General features: G+C 43.7%; 1 long non-coding RNA gene across 3 annotated transcripts in view; it reads left to right on the top strand.

Annotated features, from left to right (window-relative positions):
* Nucleotides 1-3,916: 3,916 nt before the first annotated feature.
* The window catches only part of LOC135913906 (uncharacterized), a 39,421-nt gene continuing 25,494 nt past the window's right edge, over nucleotides 3,917-17,843 (top strand). For 2 of the 3 annotated variants that reach the window (XR_010568158.1, XR_010568159.1), the window contains exons 1-5: nucleotides 3,917-4,045; nucleotides 5,123-5,165; nucleotides 5,997-6,102; nucleotides 7,068-7,136; nucleotides 13,193-13,324. This is a non-coding gene — a long non-coding RNA (uncharacterized lncRNA). Of the gene's footprint in view, nucleotides 4,046-4,846; nucleotides 5,047-5,122; nucleotides 5,166-5,996; nucleotides 6,103-7,067; nucleotides 7,137-13,192; nucleotides 13,325-17,843 lie in introns of those variants that run through there. The other variant, XR_011510141.1, reaches the window with a different exon arrangement.

The raw sequence follows: 17,843 nt of genomic DNA, 5'->3' as shown, positions 1-17,843 counted from the left end.
AAAATTGATATGAATCTAAAAAAAAATTGTATTACGGAAATACGGCGTTTGCAGAACCCTTGTACACCACACGTAACCAATTCACGTAAGACACGAATTAACATACCAAATTTGTCCGATTTGACTCTGTTAATAGATGCCGTTTGAATAACCGCGATATCTTCTCTTGATGCCGAGCTATTAGTTTCTAAACGTAGTTCAATTTTTTTTCGCAGTTTCGAATTTTTCTAAATATTTTAAACAAAATCCATGCGCTAAATCGAAATTCCACTTCCAACAGATACTAGAATTTCACTTTCTCTCTCAAATGCCACAATTTTCATTAAAAGTGATCCAGGGGCTATCTCAGAAAAGTGTTTCTGCGTTTTACATTTATTTGAATAGGCCGCGTCGGAGTTGGGCCCGAGCAAAAACTTCCTCTTAAACAATTTGTCGAGGGATCAAATACATGAATAATAACTGCATTGCCATTACCAAAGATGCTGCAAACGAATTCTTGAATGCTAAGCACTGTCAAAACAAGGAATATATGTATTTTTTCATAAAAAATATACTCGTATAAGTGCCAAAAATTGTGCCCATGAATAACTGATATCAATGCTTCCATGTTGTCTATTTAATAAGTAAAGAAAATATCACACGAAGTTTTAACTATATCAGTTCGAAACCAGCAAAGCAGTGCATGCCACTGATATGAAAAAGGTAAAGGCCACGAAGTGAGCAAGTTGAGGACAAATGCGTTAATGAAAGTTTGTCATTCAAGAACCTTTTTTACATTTTTATGCAATGGCAAGTGAAAAATCTCAATGACCCTGTCATTTATTCCAATGTATAACGCAGGAACAGCTGTCACCGGTCGTGTATCGTGAGTAATTGCACCGAAATTACTGTCCGTTCTGCGAAATAAAAGCCGTTCTGCAAAATATACGAGGGCGAGTCGAATGAAAGTGAGCCAGTGCGAATATATGACAACCGGAAGGAAGGAATGAAACCTTTATTTGAAGTAGTTACTTGTCAGTCGAGGTGGGAGGGTCCCTCATTCCAGGAACCCTCTAGCTTGGATCGCCCTCCGGGCCCCGGCGACGAGTTCGCGCTGGTCGACCAGGTCCGGCTTGGAGATCGCAGCCTCCCACGTTTCAGCGAGGAGGTTTGGGTCTGCGTCTGCTGCTATTAGTTGTGGCGCTGTGATGCTTGCACGGGTGTTCTTGCATTGCAGGAGGAGGTGCGCCAAGGTGCCTGGTACGTTGCAGTATGGACAGGTGTAGCTGTATAGCGTCGGGTGGAAATGGTGCAGTAAGCTTCCGTGGGTAGAGGTATTGCTCCGGAGTCGCCTGTAGTCGGTGCCTTCGTTTCTCGTTAGTTTTGGATGTGGTGGAGCGTAGACCCTGCGTCCAAGACGATAGTGATGCAGTAGTGCTCGGTAAGTTAACGGTATTGTTCCCGTTTCCTTCGCTGATTTGGGTGGGCGGGACATGTCTAGAATGTCGTGCGGGGAGGCCCGGTTGACGCTTGCGCGGGCCGCGGTGTGTGCCGCTTCATTCCCCTCGAGTCCCTCGTGTCCCGGAACCCACATGATGCATGGTGTGAGGGGGAGGAGTATCGCCACATTTCAGTAAGTTGATCGCTTTGATGGAGATCCTGCCCTTGATGTAGTTGCGTGCCGCTGTTTGAGAGTCGGTGAAGACCACTATGTCATCCTCGCTTGTATGCGTGGCGAGTGCCATAGCGGCCTCCTCAGCTGTGTCCGCGCGTTTGTCGAGAAATGTCGCCAACGCCAGTGTCGTCCCCCTGAAGTCTGGGACGCTAGTGGCGAAGTCATTTCGGCCCGGATACTTGGCTGCGTCCACGTAGTGCACCTACGGGTCGTTACGGTGCTTGTGTCTGATGGCGTTTACCCTGGCGAGCCGTCTGCCTCGATTGTGTTCTGGATGCATGTTCCGAGGGATCGGAAGAACTTGTTGACATTCTCGGAGCTTCGACTAGATCTTTTCCTTACGTTCGCGATCGTGTTCTAGGTTGGTTACGTATCCTGTCTGTCGGAGGACTGCTTAGCCTGTGGATGTGAGCTTGGGTCTCTCGATCTGGTTGATGAGGCGCGCTTCCGCGAGTTCTTCCCAGGAGTTGTGAACTCCCATGCGAAGAAATCGGTCAGTAGAGGCGGTTGTCGGCAGTCCTAGGACGAGCTTCGTGACGTTTCGTATTAGGAGGTTTAGCTTTTGTTTCTCGGCTGTCTTCAGGTTGAGGTAAGGAGTTCCGTATGTAATGCGGCTGTAAAGGAGGGCTTGTACCATTTGCAAAGTGTCGTGCTCTTTGAGGCCATTGCGGCGATTGACCACCCATCGTATCAGATGAGTAAGCTGGGCCACGGTGTTTTGTGACCTGGGAGTGTGGCGGAGCCAGACCCGTTCTTGTGTGTATGGACTCCGAGGACTCGAAGTAAGTCGACCTTCGGTATCGGGACTCCCTGAAGAGCTATGACAAACGGGGTACATTATTTAAAAGTAGACTCCATGAGCATTTAGACATTTGTCCCATTGACTAACGAGTCGCGAGATTCCCATCTCATAAAACTCCTTGGGTTGCTGCTTCAAAAGTTCTGCAAATGACTCTTTCCCGTCATCGTCTGACACGAATCTATTTCCCTTGAGCAGTTTTTTCATTTGTCCCAAAATGTGGAAGTCGCAAGGCAACAGGTCTCAGCTGTATGGCGGATGTTTCAGCGTTTCCCACTTGAACTTCGCCAGTTTTGTTTTACCCACATCAGCGACGTGGGACGGGCATTGTCGTGAAACAATTAAAATTAAATTATGGCGTTTTAAGTGCCAAAACCACTTTCTGATTATAAGGCTATAATCAGAAAGGATTATAGCCTTAATTCCTTAAATCCTTATAATCCTTAAACCTATAAGGATTATAAGTAGTGGAGGGCTCCGGAAATTCAGACCACCTCGGGTTCTGTAACGTGCACCTAAATCTAAGTGCACGGGTGTTTTCGCATTTCGCCACCATTGAAATGCGGTCGCCGTGGCCGGGATTCGATTCCGCGCCCTCGTGCTCAGCAGCCCAACACCATAGCCAAGTAGTGGAACAAGATGACCCCATTCGTCAATTTTCCACGTCGTTTGTTCCTGATTGCGACACGCAGCCCATCCGGCGTTTCGCAATATCGGAAACGACTGATAGTCTCACCAGGTTCAGCAAATTCGATCAGTAATGCACCCTGACAATAAAAAAAAAACAAACAAACAAAAACAGTCAACACCTTTCCCGCGGAAATGACGGCCTTTGCTTTCTTTGGGGGTGGTGAATTCGAATGTTTCCACTGTAAAGCCTTGCCTTCGTGTTCCAGGCTAGTATCAAAGCAAGAAGTTGTCAACCACTTTGTGATACCGGATCACATGAGCCAAGGATGCGCCGTACCTCTCAGTCTTCTGGCAGTGGTTCAAAATCTTGGGCATCCATTGCGCACACAAAAGCCGATAACCGAGATGTTCATGAATTATGCACTGTAAACACAAATGAACCCATATGGGCGTTTTAACAGTTGATATGCCATTTTCCACCTCTAGCTTAAAATGAGTACTCCCACGAGAAGAAGTAAAATAAGCTAGACCCATTATTGTACCCCCGACCCCATTTGATGGGACATTGCGGTTGTAAAATGGGGGTTTTCAAGGAATAACGGTGGCGTACGGGAAATTAGGAGTGTTGAAATACACCCATATCTGAGACGAGCCAAATAGAGAAACGAATAACTCAGCCGTGACTAACAAGGCAGTCAGCCGCAGCGACAGTTTCAGTAGGATTATCTCTGCAGTCAGATTCGAAATATCCCGCTCAATGTGTGTCGGCGCTCTTTTTCTGTTCGGAGTAGCCGCGCCTTGGCGCTGCAGAGGACCGCCGAAAGTCGGAACTACGCGCGGAGGAACACTAGCCTTCGGAGCGCTCGCGCGCGCGCGTTGAAAGCTCAGCCATTTGTCAGCGACTGCACATTGTTCTACCGTGGTTGATGTTTCACACTGCTTTGAACCCTCAAGACTCCACGGTAAGTGACTTTGAACGATTATTACACGTTCTATGAGTGTGCATATGTTCTAAGTGAGGAGACGCGCTGATATGACTTATTGAAGGTCTCAGTACAACATGGCGCGACAGTTGGCCGTTTAGAACCATTTTGCGCGATCACTGTGTTTCTTCGAGCTTTGTCGTAATCGAGGTGACTTGAGTGTTTAGGGTCAAGCGAGTGTACTTAAACATTAGAATTTTACATGATGAGGGACTGTGCCGCGTCTTTAATAGGGTGGATGTGAGCATTCGACATGTTCCCCGAAGCGCAAGCCACTATCATAATAGTTATGTGCAGTGCGAGGTGAGCTAAGCTTCGCCGCCTAACCGCGGCCTGAAAATGTGGCGGCTCGTTAAGGGTTTACTGCGGTGCGCGTGTGTGAGTGTTTGTACAGCGATCATTTGAGCGAGAACAGGCGGCGCTTCTTTGTGCGCGGTATCTGCTAGCTGGCGCGTACGCGGCGCCAGTCCCCTAGCTCGTGCGATTGTGTGCAGTAAGTCGCTCACTAAGGGCCGATTTACGCTCGAGCCGCCCATCGCCGCAAGCCGCACCGCACGCGTGCGGTTGCGTGAAAAATTGCACGTATCCAGCACATGCGCACAAATTACCGTTTACACTGTGTGCACAGTGTACACCTTACACATTGTGAACCCAAATTTGTGCACAAGTTCTTGATACGTGCAATCTTTCGCGCGACCGCACGCGTGCGGTGCGGCTTGCGGCGATGGGCGGCTCGAGCGTAAATCGGCCCTAAGCGCGCATTGTGCAGATTTGCCAGTACGCTCCGTGCTATCGTCTGTGTCTCTTCGCGCCCACGCCGCTGATTGTGCAGGGAGTGTGCGACTGCGGCGTGTAGCATGTAGAGCCTGCGCCCGTCGACTTTGATCTACGGGCGTGAAATGTCGGCGGCGCGTTTGTGGTATTAAAAGCGTGTGGTGAGCTTCCAACGGCACTACGGGTCAACGCCGCATGAACTGCCGGTCAGAGCATAAGAAACGCTTTATAGTTTATAGTTAGCGTACTGCTTGGCGGTAACAGTGTCCTTCCTTTATTCAGATTACTGGATACGCCGTCACTTGAACCTCGGCGGCCGGAGCAGGTGAGTACCAGTGGCGCCGGCACCTCGGCGGCCAGAAAACGATGCCTGTGCCGTGACGGGATATATCAATTTACGCGATAGAATTGCCGGCGATGGCTCATACGGGCGCGTCGCTCCATGGCTGTGTTCTTCGCTGGAGGCCGACACTACGCCTGCCGTGCACATACTACGCTACATCTATACAGTCGATGCTTGTGCAATGTTGTTATTCAACAGCTGGCGCTGTGCACTGGATACCTGGACTTGTTTAATGTTTAATTACTTTGCTGCTTTGCCGTTGCGTATTGGGTACAGATATTGAGTTTTGAATTCTAGGTGCCAAATTCACACAAAAAAGTGGCGCTTTTAAACTCAGGATCATATCACACATCCTAGCATCATCCTATATTGCACGAATATTAATAACAAAATTTCTACTGCTGGTGAAAAAAGAAAGGCAGACCGATCAACCTGTATCTGTGACAAAAATGTGCTTGAAGTCTGCCATCGTCTATTATAAAAAGGTAATACCTTGGTGTTCAATGTCAGTAACACTCATAATTTATGCATCCTTTTGTGTGAAATAATTTGTCTTAGAAGCCATTCATTGTAAGGGATCAGTAAACATCTCATAGCTTAAGTAGTGCATAAGTGTATGAGTTAAGCGAAGGTTTTAGTTTGTAAAGAGCAAAGCCATTAAGGTATAAAATTTTGGCAAGCTTAGTTTAACAATAAGCTGACATATATACAAAACCTAATGTAGCAGCAGATGCTCTCCAAGATAAACTGGCGACCAGCTTTTTCGTGTTCCATGTGATCATTGTAGTGTCAACTTTTTCTCTTTTATTTCAGGACTGTGGTTGCGGCCGTTTCGTTGCCAGCTGTGAGGATGAAGCAGCTTCATAACCGGAGATCAGTCGCCTCCCATCAGTTTCCCTTTTCAGCAATAGAGGTCTTGGTATGCTCTTACCTAGAGTTTACTTTTATTACCCTATATGTTTTAAGTGCGATGGCTAGTTTAGCGGCATCACTGCCACACCTGACACCTGTTCCATGGGACGTATGCAGGTTATCCCACGTAACTTTAGCTAACTTAAAAAAATATGCATGTGCCACCTAGCTGCACAGAACCTAGGTAATGTTGTTTCCTGTCTCTTGGAAATACTTAGATTTTCTGCATTTTGCCTAATTACCTAATTATTCTTAATCAAATAATCAACTCAGATATTATAATTAGATAAAAAGTCTCAAATATAAAATTGTAGTGTAGTAAGGTGTAGTGAAGCCAAGCGAAAAATATTGTCAAGACAAAATGGCTAAAGTACATCCTTAAGAGTCTTAAGCGCATTTGGATGACTTTACAGCATGTAGCAAAACAAGAAGGGAACTGAGGTGCTTAATTTTTGTTCATTATTACCATATGGCACCAGCATGCAATGAAGACAAAAGAGGAAGAGAAATGAAGTGCACCAAAGGGCAACTCTATCCTGATGGGAGCTGCATTCACATCAGCATGGTGCATGTAATCTTTGAGTTATAGCAGCAGCTGTCCACCTGTTCACTTTGTTGCACATTTGTATTGTTTGTGTACTAAGTCTGGCCCTGGAAGTGTTAGGCAGTGCCACTTGTGGCGTTGGTGCGGCATGCAACACATCCTTCTAACCACAGGTGTCATGTATTATGTGAACCAAAGTTCAATTCATGTAATGCCCAAAAGTTCCATTTGAATGGATGTGCCATATTTGTCACCATTGCCATGAGTAGCACTGGCTGACAGTCACAGGGCGAGACGTTAACCTTGCTCAGCTATTATGCAAAACTATTTTACATACAAATGTAGTAATTTGTATACATGCCAAAAACCTCACAGAATAAAATTTTTGATCCGCATCTTACAACGATTGTTATTTTGCTTTACCTCAGGGTGCCTTTCTACCCGTGTTGCATCCTGTGACTGACCACTCCAACGATCTCGGCAGAATCGTTACGCAGGTGTGTTCTTTTGTGATTCTCAGTACTGATATTTTGTAGTTTACGTTCGATGTAAATGCACAGATCGAATGAAAAACAGGTTAAAAGATGAGCTCACAGGCACTGTGTCCAAACGTTTGTGAGGAAGGAAAATCTTTGTTACAAGTTGTAATTATAGCAACACAAGAGAGTGTGCACATCAAACCACTAGTACCTAGCAAGCCTTATACACAGCATTATACCGTAGAAGCCAAAACATCAGGTGAAAACCTGTACTAAACTAGGGACTGTATTAAAACGTTTTGGAGGCTTGAAGTATTTCTTGGGTTACTAGGTCTAATTGCTTGAACTGAACTGACGTGTCTTGCAAAACAGTTTGCATTCGCATTTGATACAATCTGCAGCAAGATCTGAACAAAGGGCTGCAATACTGTAAGGGCTTCCTATTGAAGTAGCAACCAGTCTTCCCAGTGTACTGCAGCCTCAGGAAAATGAAAGGTGGTACACTGCACCACATGCACACACAACAAATTTTAATCCATAAGCATCTTTACACTGTGCTTGTGCAGGACTGGGCAACTGGCTGTTTGTTCGTGACCGAAACAACTACGTACATCAAGACTGTACTGGGAAGCCACTATCTTTTTCAGTTAGTGTAACAGTCCATAAACATATGGATTTACATGAACATTTTGTCTGCTACACTTTTAATTGTCGTTTTTTTGCGCTCTTGCTTTGATGGCTAGGAGACATTTCAGGCTCGCTGAAGAGACAGGTAGCCCAGTAGCTGCCCTCACAAAGTTGTTATTTTGATTTTTAAGAGCCAACTTGCTTTGGACAATGCTGAATAACACATTAAAAGGCCCGGGATTATTGACGAGGTTAGAATGACTTTGAAAGAAGTTTATGAGTGTTTTTTTTTAACTCTGATCTGTCTGCTGAGACCAAATCATGTCAGCTTTTAATGAAGCAACGTTCAGGTTGGAAAACTGCAAGGCTGTGTGGGTACTCAAACAACATCAATGCTTCAGCTAGCTGAAGTTGCTCCATGACATCAAGGCAGAAGCGAATGACATGGCAAAGGAAAGGTTGGTGGACAAAGGACTCCTGGTGGCAATGATGTAGGTTCAAGGGCTATTGCACTGAGTAAGAAAATGTGTTCCTGATACAGCGTGAACATAGTGTTAATGCTGAAGAACTGGCACCATCTGCCTAGTCCTACACAAGCACGTGCGCAGAAAGGGACGCCTGTTGGCCTTGAGGGCCACCACTAGAGAGATCAGCTGCTATCGCTATTACATAGAATGTGACATTAGATGACTATAGTTCACACCTTTGCTGCAGCTCGCTGGCTGGGCAATTGAAGCCTTGATTGTAAGGTTGAAAAGTTTCAATCTCAAGGTGGCAATTTAGTTGCCAACTCTTACAGCATGGTTCACTACTCAGTGATGCAGTGCTGGACGTATTCGACCAAGCCTGGTGCGAGTTCTCATGAGTGCCTATGTTCAAGCTGCCGCTAGTTACTTCGTTGATAAAGTCACTGAAAACGAAATATGGTCATCGAAAGAGTCATGAAAACGATGCACGCAAGGTTTGTAGTGTGCTCACTTGGTATGACATTAGTCAAAACACCCTGTGTAGATGTTCCAAAAGGACTTCTTCTTGGGCAAGTTGGTGCTTAGATTTCCTAGGTATACTTTGTGGCGCAAAATACATTTCTTGAAAGGGACAGAAGAAAGGAAGACAGTGAAGTGCCGAACTACCAACTGTTTAATGACAGCCTGAACAAACGTATAGAAGAAAATACAGCTTCCGCTCAAGCGCAGGGAGCCTAGGTGCGACAGAGCAGCATGGTCGCGATAACATACTTTGGATGAAGCACATTTCTGTGGAAAAAAAAGCAAATTTCTGCACATTTCTGTGGAACTGCAAGGGAGTTGTTGGAAGCATTTTATATTGAAAAGAAAGGGTCTGATTGTGTCAGCGATACATCTATCGTACTATATTCCGCAGAAATGTGCTTCATCCAAAGTATGTTATCATGACCATGTTGTTCAGTCACACCTTGGCTCCCTGCGCATGAGTGGAAGTTGTATTTTCTTCTATACGTTTGTTCAGGCTGTCATTAAACAGTTGGTAGTTTGGCACTTCACTGTCTTCCTTTTTTCTGTCCCTTTTCAAGAAATGTATTTTGCGCCACAAAGTATACCTAAGAAACCCTGCGTAGAGAAGCTGGCAGAAGTGCAGCAGATGTGTGGATTGAGGAGAAAAATATAAGCTGTTCAAGTTCCTCATATAACAGACTGACAGTAAATCGTCGTTCAGCAAGAACTCTGACAAAAGGGGCAAGCCGCACTCCCCACGACAAATGCTATAAAAACAGTAGGGTTATTGCAGCAAAATTGCCTATAGCTCTTTTGTGAAAGATCATGCCAACTGAATAACTAATATAAAAGCATGAAGTTGCTACAATAAAAGCCTATAGCTGGCACATGCACTGGCAACTATAGCTGGCATTTGCACCTTGATTGTGACTTAGCTGCCAGAAGAAATTTGTTGTGTCTTGTTCTTTTTCTGCTAAAATGTAGTTTTTCTTTGTTTACTTTCGTTTGGATTTTTGTAGCTATATCATGTGCACATGTGACCAATAATGCCGTCTGGAAGTTAGTGGTTGTTGGTATTTCTCACTGCCTGTCGTTTGTTCAGTGTGTACTAAAGTCAAAAGAGCACCAACCAGTATAAACCAGTGTGTTGAATTTGTTTTCTTGTGTTAGTGCAAATGATCTGACTGGTTGTGTCCAAATAAACAATTAGATTATGAAAACAAAGTTCATCAGAACATGTCATTTGTTTTACTTATAATTACCTTATTTCAACTGCAGAACCCACATGTTCAGGCATGTAGATTTAAGTAGAACAAGTCTTTTTGCGATTGTTAGTTCTGAACAGGTGAGAGCAGTGCTAAGGACACAAAGTGAGTCCACATATATAAATGGCATGGTGCACTGTGCACGAACCTGATAATTGATGTGTTTTTGCAACAGACAAGCAAATAAATATCTAGTAACACCTTGTCAAAGGCACGAAAGCACATAAAGAGGCAGGGGTTGGCCACATACAAATGTGCCTTGGTTGTAGGTTTGTTAACAAGCATGCCACTTTCCTGTAACTTCAGAATACAGGTGCTGCACTGACACACATCTCTTTTTTGTTATTATGCGAAGCATACTAGCCGCACAACCACACTCTTCCTTGCTGCGCCGCGCGCGGCCGCGTAGCTACCATATGACGTCATAACAGCTGCAAAAGCGGAGGCTCAACTCGTGCGCTCGCTTGCAGCCGCGTAGCTACATAGCCGGGTCTCAGCTCGTGCGCTCGCCTGCATGAGTTGTTTCTTCGTCTAGCCGAACCAAATATAGCCAAGCAACAGCAGTTCACCAGGCTAAACAGTGGTTCAACAACTAAAATAAAGGCTAGTATGCTTCGCATCCTGGGCTTAAGCTTATTTAAGCCACAGCCATTTTTTTGTGGGATTTGATTAGTTTCGGGGTTAATGGTTGCTGCTTTCGCTAACATGTTGCACTTGTGATATTCGGGACATCATCTGTACTATTTACAGTGTATGTACCCTAATGGTCACATAGTGGTGCTTAATCGTGAAGGCTCTCATTCAAATATTGCCTGGTCTACATATGCTTTTCTTCATGCCAAAAAATAAGATATACTACGTTTGTGTCAGAAGGAAAGAAACTGAGTGGTGTCTATCATTGCACATAAATCTATGCTTAATTGTTGCATTAACATTTTTGCATAATTTCAACAACTTATTTGGTGCATTTCTGTAACATTCACACTCTGGCTTATCCACTTAGGTGTAACGAATAATAAAGGCAGAAAAGTAAAGCATTGCAGTGGATTTAACCTACTGCTGTTGATTCTGTTACCTTTTCACAGCTTTTCTTTTTGGAAAAGCATATGTACAAAAGCACGCTTTGACCAAATAGGCTGCTGTTTGCGAGGCTTTTCAAGCACCACTATAACGTGACAAAAGCAGTGTGGCCATTTGGTTATACAAATTCTGGTGTATTCGCACCACAAAAAGTAAAGGCAGAAAGATATGTACGCATGACACAAGCACCGGATCTCACTTCAAGCTTTAAAATAAGGAAACGCAATATTTAATAACAGGTGGAAACATTATGTGATGATATCTGTTAAAAGAAATTCTTTATGCAGTGCAACTAATGGATCACTGATACATTGATCATTCTTTTTAAATGTTGCAAACCACAATTACCTTGCTTGTTGTCAGGTCATAATACCTCGCTACAACGCAAGTTTTGTGGAACACAGGACCGTGGTCACATTCTTTGCAGCATTTCCCATTGTGTGAGGGAGGGTTGTTTCACACAGAAGACTCATACTGCCTCAATCTCCCCGATTTCGCATTAATAGAGCATCCCATCTGTCCGATGTAGGCACGGCCTTGTGATGGCAGCAGACTACGCAACGCTTGCGGCCTAGCTCACCAGATGCATATTGTGCTTCAAGCCACAACCAACCTCTTTCTTTTTTTGGCTTCTGCCTTTTGTTGCAGCACAAAACTCTCCTAACAAGGGCCTGAGAAAAAGGATTTGCACAACTAAATCAGGCATGACTAGGGAATATAATGAATGAGATGATGAAGTAAAGAAGTGGTTGCAGTTGTTTCATATGCATTTGGGATTTTCGTGAGTAATTGTGTAGCTGGTCCCTACGGGCAAACATTTTTTCTTTTGTATGAAACATGTGAACAGAGATTTGCTCTGATGAGAAAAAAGACTGAAGCCAGGAAAACAAACTAATTTGCTTGTTGCGTGCAGCACAATTTGGAGGCGTTGCTCTGTGCAACGGAGGTTATGTACAGTCTGCCATTCCTATCCAGTCATGCTTGCATTGCATAGACACGCATTGTAATAATTTGAGATTGAGGCTAATGAAGTTTGTGTGCAACAACTCTCATCCGCACATTGTGATGCACTGCAAAATAGAGTGGTTCGTTCCAGTGTTCTTCGAAACTCGTTGCCAGAAATTATGAGCAAATGTACATAAGATAATTAAGCTTTGGCAGATTAGCATGAAAAGGACAAATGCATCAGTCATTCTCAATTAAATTGCACAAAGAATTTGTTTTTGAATTAATAACGTCACTTCATGTCACTACGGGTTGTATATGTCTGTTTTTTATTAAACCCAGAGTTGAGGTTAGGCACTTGTGTCTTGCGTGTCTTTGTCTTCGTTTGCTTCTGTGGTGCCATTACACCAGAACAAATCCATGACAGGAGCTGCCAGTTCATGCAGCTATACTACATTGGGCTCAGTACGGCTGGCGGCCTGAATGTGACGAGTGCGAAGTAGCAGTAAGAACTCCAGAAGGGTAGAATTTTGTGTCAGTTGGTGGTGCATATTACAGTATGGTGAAGCGCTATAGCTGGAACAGTGTGAGGCGAGACAGATGGGAAAGTGCTACAGACAACTGTGAATGTTTACTGGAAAGTTTTGCTGCAGCAGGACAATGCGGGCATTATCCTGGTGCAGCAAAATTTGCCAATGTTCATAGTTGTCAGTAGCACTTGCCCATCTACATTACACTTCACCATACACTAATAGCAGTAACAACAGCAACCAACTGACCCAAGCAATAATCAAAGCCCACAGAATTGCCAAATTGTAGGAGAAATTATGTTTCAGTGTAACACATGTTTTGTTAACTGACAAGTAAATGGCATACATGTCTGCAAACCGATGATCAGGTGCATTTTTCATGCACATACATTATTTTGTACAACTGCTTCCTGCTTTGGTCTTTTATGGCTTTTAGGAAGCATTCCAATGTACTTAACTGCTTGTCTGTTCTAAAATTAAGTCTGTTGTCAGCCAGCACTATGTGTCATTACTGTATACGCCCTTACTTCGTCCGTGTCCTTCACGCTGTTCCCAACTAAATATGAATAACCAAATAACCATTTTCTAGTTTTCAGGTTATGAAGAGAATACTCTTAATATGTATTTCATTAGAAAAATTTTCTCAATTTTAGGAAGAAGTCCGGCTGGCCCCAAGCCTGGTGTGAAATGAAGAAATGGCACTCCACATCAGTTCATGTTTACTTGTCATCACAGCCAGTCTGCTAGCTTAATTTTTGGTTCTTCCTATTGAATTCTCAAAAAAGGTACCAACTCTGTCATTCATTGAAAACAAAGTTTTGCAGTTGGGGACGCAGCCATGCACAAAGCCTTTGAGCTCATTAATATCTTTATTTTTTTTTTAAAGTGCAGCTCCTGTTGGGAGCAATAGGTTGAATAAGACGAAGGTAAACGCAAAAATGGGGACATTAGTCATCAACAGTTGTCCAACAAAGAGTCTCAAGCTGGAGCCAACATCTTTGCAAGGGAACCAAATGGCTCCAGCCTGAGACATTCGTTCAACCTGGCAAGTCTCCTTGTCGAAATATTTCCTGCCCGCGGTGGTTGCTCAGTGGCTATGGTGTTGGGCTGCTGAGCACGAGGTCGCGGGATCGAATCCCGGCCACGGCGGCCGCATTTCGATGGGAGCGAAATGCGAAAACACCCGTGTACTTAGATTTAGGTGCACGTTTAGACCCCAGGTAGTCGAAATTTCTGGAGTCCTCCACTACGGCGTGCCTCATAATCAGAAAGTGGTTTTGGCACGTAAAACCCCATAATTTAATTTTTTTTAAAAATATTTGCTCTAGCCTGAGACCTATATCCGTTCCACCACCCTCGACCAACAAGACACCAATGCATTTGGCAACCCATGGCAAGGTAACAAATTCACATTCAAAGAAAGGGAATGTAGTGTGCACCCTGGAAGGTAGCATGAATAGTACTTTATTTTCTTGAATGAAATGCAGCTTTGCTATCCAATTACTTTATTTTGATCCCCATTTTATAACTGGACAGCATGGTTCCTCAGAGAGAATAATTATTCGAAGCTCACACAATTCTGCTCCTTTATGTCCATTAATTCTGACCTGGTTGCTACACTATCAGCCCTGTCTGCCATTGCATAGCAGTGTTTTGAGTATGCATCCCAATTCAAACGAATAGTTAGGCTTCTACCTCAGAATGTCTGCTACTGCGTTGCAGCTCGAATTTTATATCTAGGTGGTGACTGTGATGCCATGTGCTTTTTAAGTAAGACCAATATGCTATTTGAAGTGCAATTAAATGCAATCTCAGATTACCTCAGCTCGGGGGATGACACGATTGGAGGCCAATGTGATAAGGAGGATTTGATTTCTGAAAACAAGGCACTTAAACGTGAGAAACCATAACTAATTTCATCTAAAGATGCTGCTATTGGATATGATCAGGGGAGGGACTTGTTCGTGGCTGCATTTTCAACATGTTACATTGCTGGTACAGTGAAATGTTGCTGCTTGCACGATATTCAACTAAACATGGTAGCCATGCTAAAGTGTCCATGCAGAACACAACTCATCCACTATTATGGACTACAGTGGAATCCCGATACACGAAAATCACTTAAGCGAAACTGCCGCTTAAACAGGACACCATCTTGATGGTTGGTTGGCTCACTGCAATGTCTCGCAGTAAATAGAACACCTGGTGTGTGTGTGTGTGAAAACATTTATTGTAATGAGATCCGGAGGCTCGACTTCTTAAGCCAAGGCTCCCACGTTGGCACTGTCAGGCCAAGCCTTTCAGCGACATCATGGGCCCTCTGGACGGCCCTTAGTTGGTCCTGAAACAATGGGCTTTGAATCCTTTTCTCCCACTGTGTCCATTCTTCAACGAGGTTGGGAAGAGTCGCGGGACACCGCGCCAGCATACCGTAAAAACCCGCGTATAGTACGAGGTTTTTTTCCTGTTATTAGCGTCCCAAATTTCCGCCTCGTACTATATGCGGATCCGGACAAAAATTTCAAAGTTCGGCTCGAAGTTTTGGTTTCGTTATTGCTCTGTGGCTACGGCTTGGCTTCGTAATATCTGCATGGCTACGACTTGGCTTTGTTATTGCTGCCTGGCTACGGCTTGCCTTCGCTATTGCAGCGTGGCTGGCCGGCGTTGCGCGTACCCGGTGGTTCTAACGGGTACGTTGCGTTCACCCAAATAGCCAACTTGTTACTGATTTGGCTTGGCTCCCGTTGGATTTTTAAAAGGTGACGGTAGTGCGTTTTGGACATTTCTTGAATTTCTTGTGAGCGTCTGTGAAACAGGGTGTAACCTTTCTTTATGGTGAAACCTTTTCGATGTGTTTCTGCGTTGTATTTTCGATTTAAGTAGTCTTCGCTGCCGTGGTTAGTTTGTTTGGCTGGTTAGTACATGTGCAAACGGTCTTTTGCGATGTTCTGGAGTTGTGGTCGCGACATCATTCGAACACTATACAATCAGAGCAGAAACAAGTGCTGTAACCTACCCCGGTTATTGTGTAGGCGTCAGCTCTCGAAGTATTGGTCAATGCACTGTGGGAGCCCGTTTTATCTGCGGATGCGTGCTTGCACCAACTCTGACGAAACTCTGATCATTCGGGACCTATGAAACCAGTGCTGTGTTTTTGTTCCCTGCTTAGTTCGCCTGTTTACATACTCGCCTGAATGGGTGCTATTGTGAATTGTCAGTTTTCCCCCGTCGGTCTGTACCAGATACCTCGCATTCAGCTGCTTGTCACCTGTGGTCGTTTTATAACTTTGCTACAGAATTTTGTCCTTAAGTCGAATAAACTTGGGAAGGAAATCGTGAAGCATTACTCCCGAAAAGCGCTTGTACGTCCATAGAATTTACAGTTCAAAGCAACACATATCCTCATTTAAATTTTAGAAGAATTTATCATTTCAGTAAATTGAAATTGCAGATAAACAGAATTCAATAAATTGAAGATTTCTATATGCACACCAAATAAGTTCTGCAAAGTAAAACGGTTTGTTACATTAAAAAGTTCTTTATATGGAGGTCTAATTGCACAAAATTGATTGATATAGGGGTTGATTGGATACAGGGTGTGCATATTCACATGCCTGCTTCCTTAGTCAGTCGTTACGTGCTGGTCTACTTGGGTAATAAACCAAGCAACAATGTTAATGTTTTCGAACTGTTCATATATCGGGAGCACACCAAGAAGGTGATCTAAAACCTCCAGGCATATGGGGACTTTCTGTTCCAAAAGAAAAAAAAGTAATCGTAATAATGTGTACAGTGGCATAGCTGTCTTTTTAAAGCTGTCTTTTAAAGACAATGCTACATTTTCTTTTCCCTAATTACAGCAGCCGTGCAAGGTTTTCTAGATCAGTTACAATATTTGAAAATTCATTGTGATGGGCCAGTCTGTTTACCTTAGTGTTATAATGGCCTCATATTCTTGCAAAGTTAATCATATTACTCCTGTATCCTTACGTACTACATTGAACTCCTGAAATGTTTTATCCCGGCCACTGCTCCTCATCCACCATGCTGCTCCTGCTTAATAGTTCTCAAGGCAATGATATTGCCCTCCTCTCCCTATTATTCAGGCAGAGAAACAGATCCACATGGCCATCACAAACTAATTTTCACTTGTACATGCCCTGACGTTCAAAACATTGCAGTTGAGCTGGAAGCTAGAGGGAAGCTAGAATTAGCACTAGTGAAATGTGAAGGTTGTTAGCAAAGGTGCCCACAGTGTGTGAGGCCACAGTTTATGCGAAGATAAAAGTTTTGAGAAAAATTATATAAATTTTGCAGTTGATATTGCTGTTTTATTAATGCTGCTCTTGCTTTAGTTATCCTTCTTTTGTAGTCACCATATGTGTTAAATGTCACAGCATTTGATATTATAGCATTGACATATATCAGTGGGGTGGGGGGTCCTCATCTGGATAGTTCATTTCTAATGCATACACTTTGCATGGCTTGTTCGCGTTGCCAACACCTACTGTATTACTTTGCAATTAAAACCTTCACAATTGTTTTTCGCACAAAAATAAAACAAGCAGTCAAAAAACGTTCCTTTGTATCATGCAATATAGCGCTCCTCTCACCTAAAACTGTATGTTCTCGAGACACAAGTAAACAGCTACATGTTAGCTGCAAAACCTCTTAAATTTGCAACAATATCGAATATATTGAGACAAAAAAAATATCCTGGTGAACATATTGCTGCAGATGCTGACCAGCACATGAGTAGTGCTTCTTTTATTACAAACATTTAATCACATTGCAGAGAGTGTGTACCACTTAAATCACAATCATTTTATTGAGATATTTTTGTGTCATTTGCATGTGGCAGAAGCAGGAAATAGTAAGCTGACTCTGCCTTAAAGCAAACATATGCATGAGAGAGCGCTTGAAGCATTACTTGTTCAAACCGAGGCTTTGGTGTCTAGATTTCATGACGAAGAGAGTAAAATGTGAGGTCACTTACCCTGTATTCTGAAACCATCTATGACTGGAAGCTTCATTCCACTGAGCTGAGCGCAGTGCCACCCCTGGACTGAAGACGACGCTGTGTTTCACAGTAATTGACATGAAGTTTAATTAAAGCTAAGCAACCGCCTCTGTCTAGGAGTGGGGCTGCTGTGCATTTGAATCCAGGTGGAGTGTTGAGTGGAGAATACGGGAGTTAGTCATCTTTACCTATCCTCGAGCCTCTTAAGAGATTTCCTACAACATTTACGCTCAGCCTTTCTGTTTTCTTACAGCATGGCTATTACAGGTGGTACAAAACATTCC

The sequence above is a fragment of the Dermacentor albipictus genome, unplaced genomic scaffold (assembly GCF_038994185.2).
Source record: "Dermacentor albipictus isolate Rhodes 1998 colony unplaced genomic scaffold, USDA_Dalb.pri_finalv2 scaffold_46, whole genome shotgun sequence".
In the NCBI taxonomy this organism is placed as follows: Eukaryota; Metazoa; Arthropoda; class Arachnida; order Ixodida; family Ixodidae; genus Dermacentor; species Dermacentor albipictus.
This window is presented reverse-complemented; position numbering and strand designations above follow the sequence as displayed.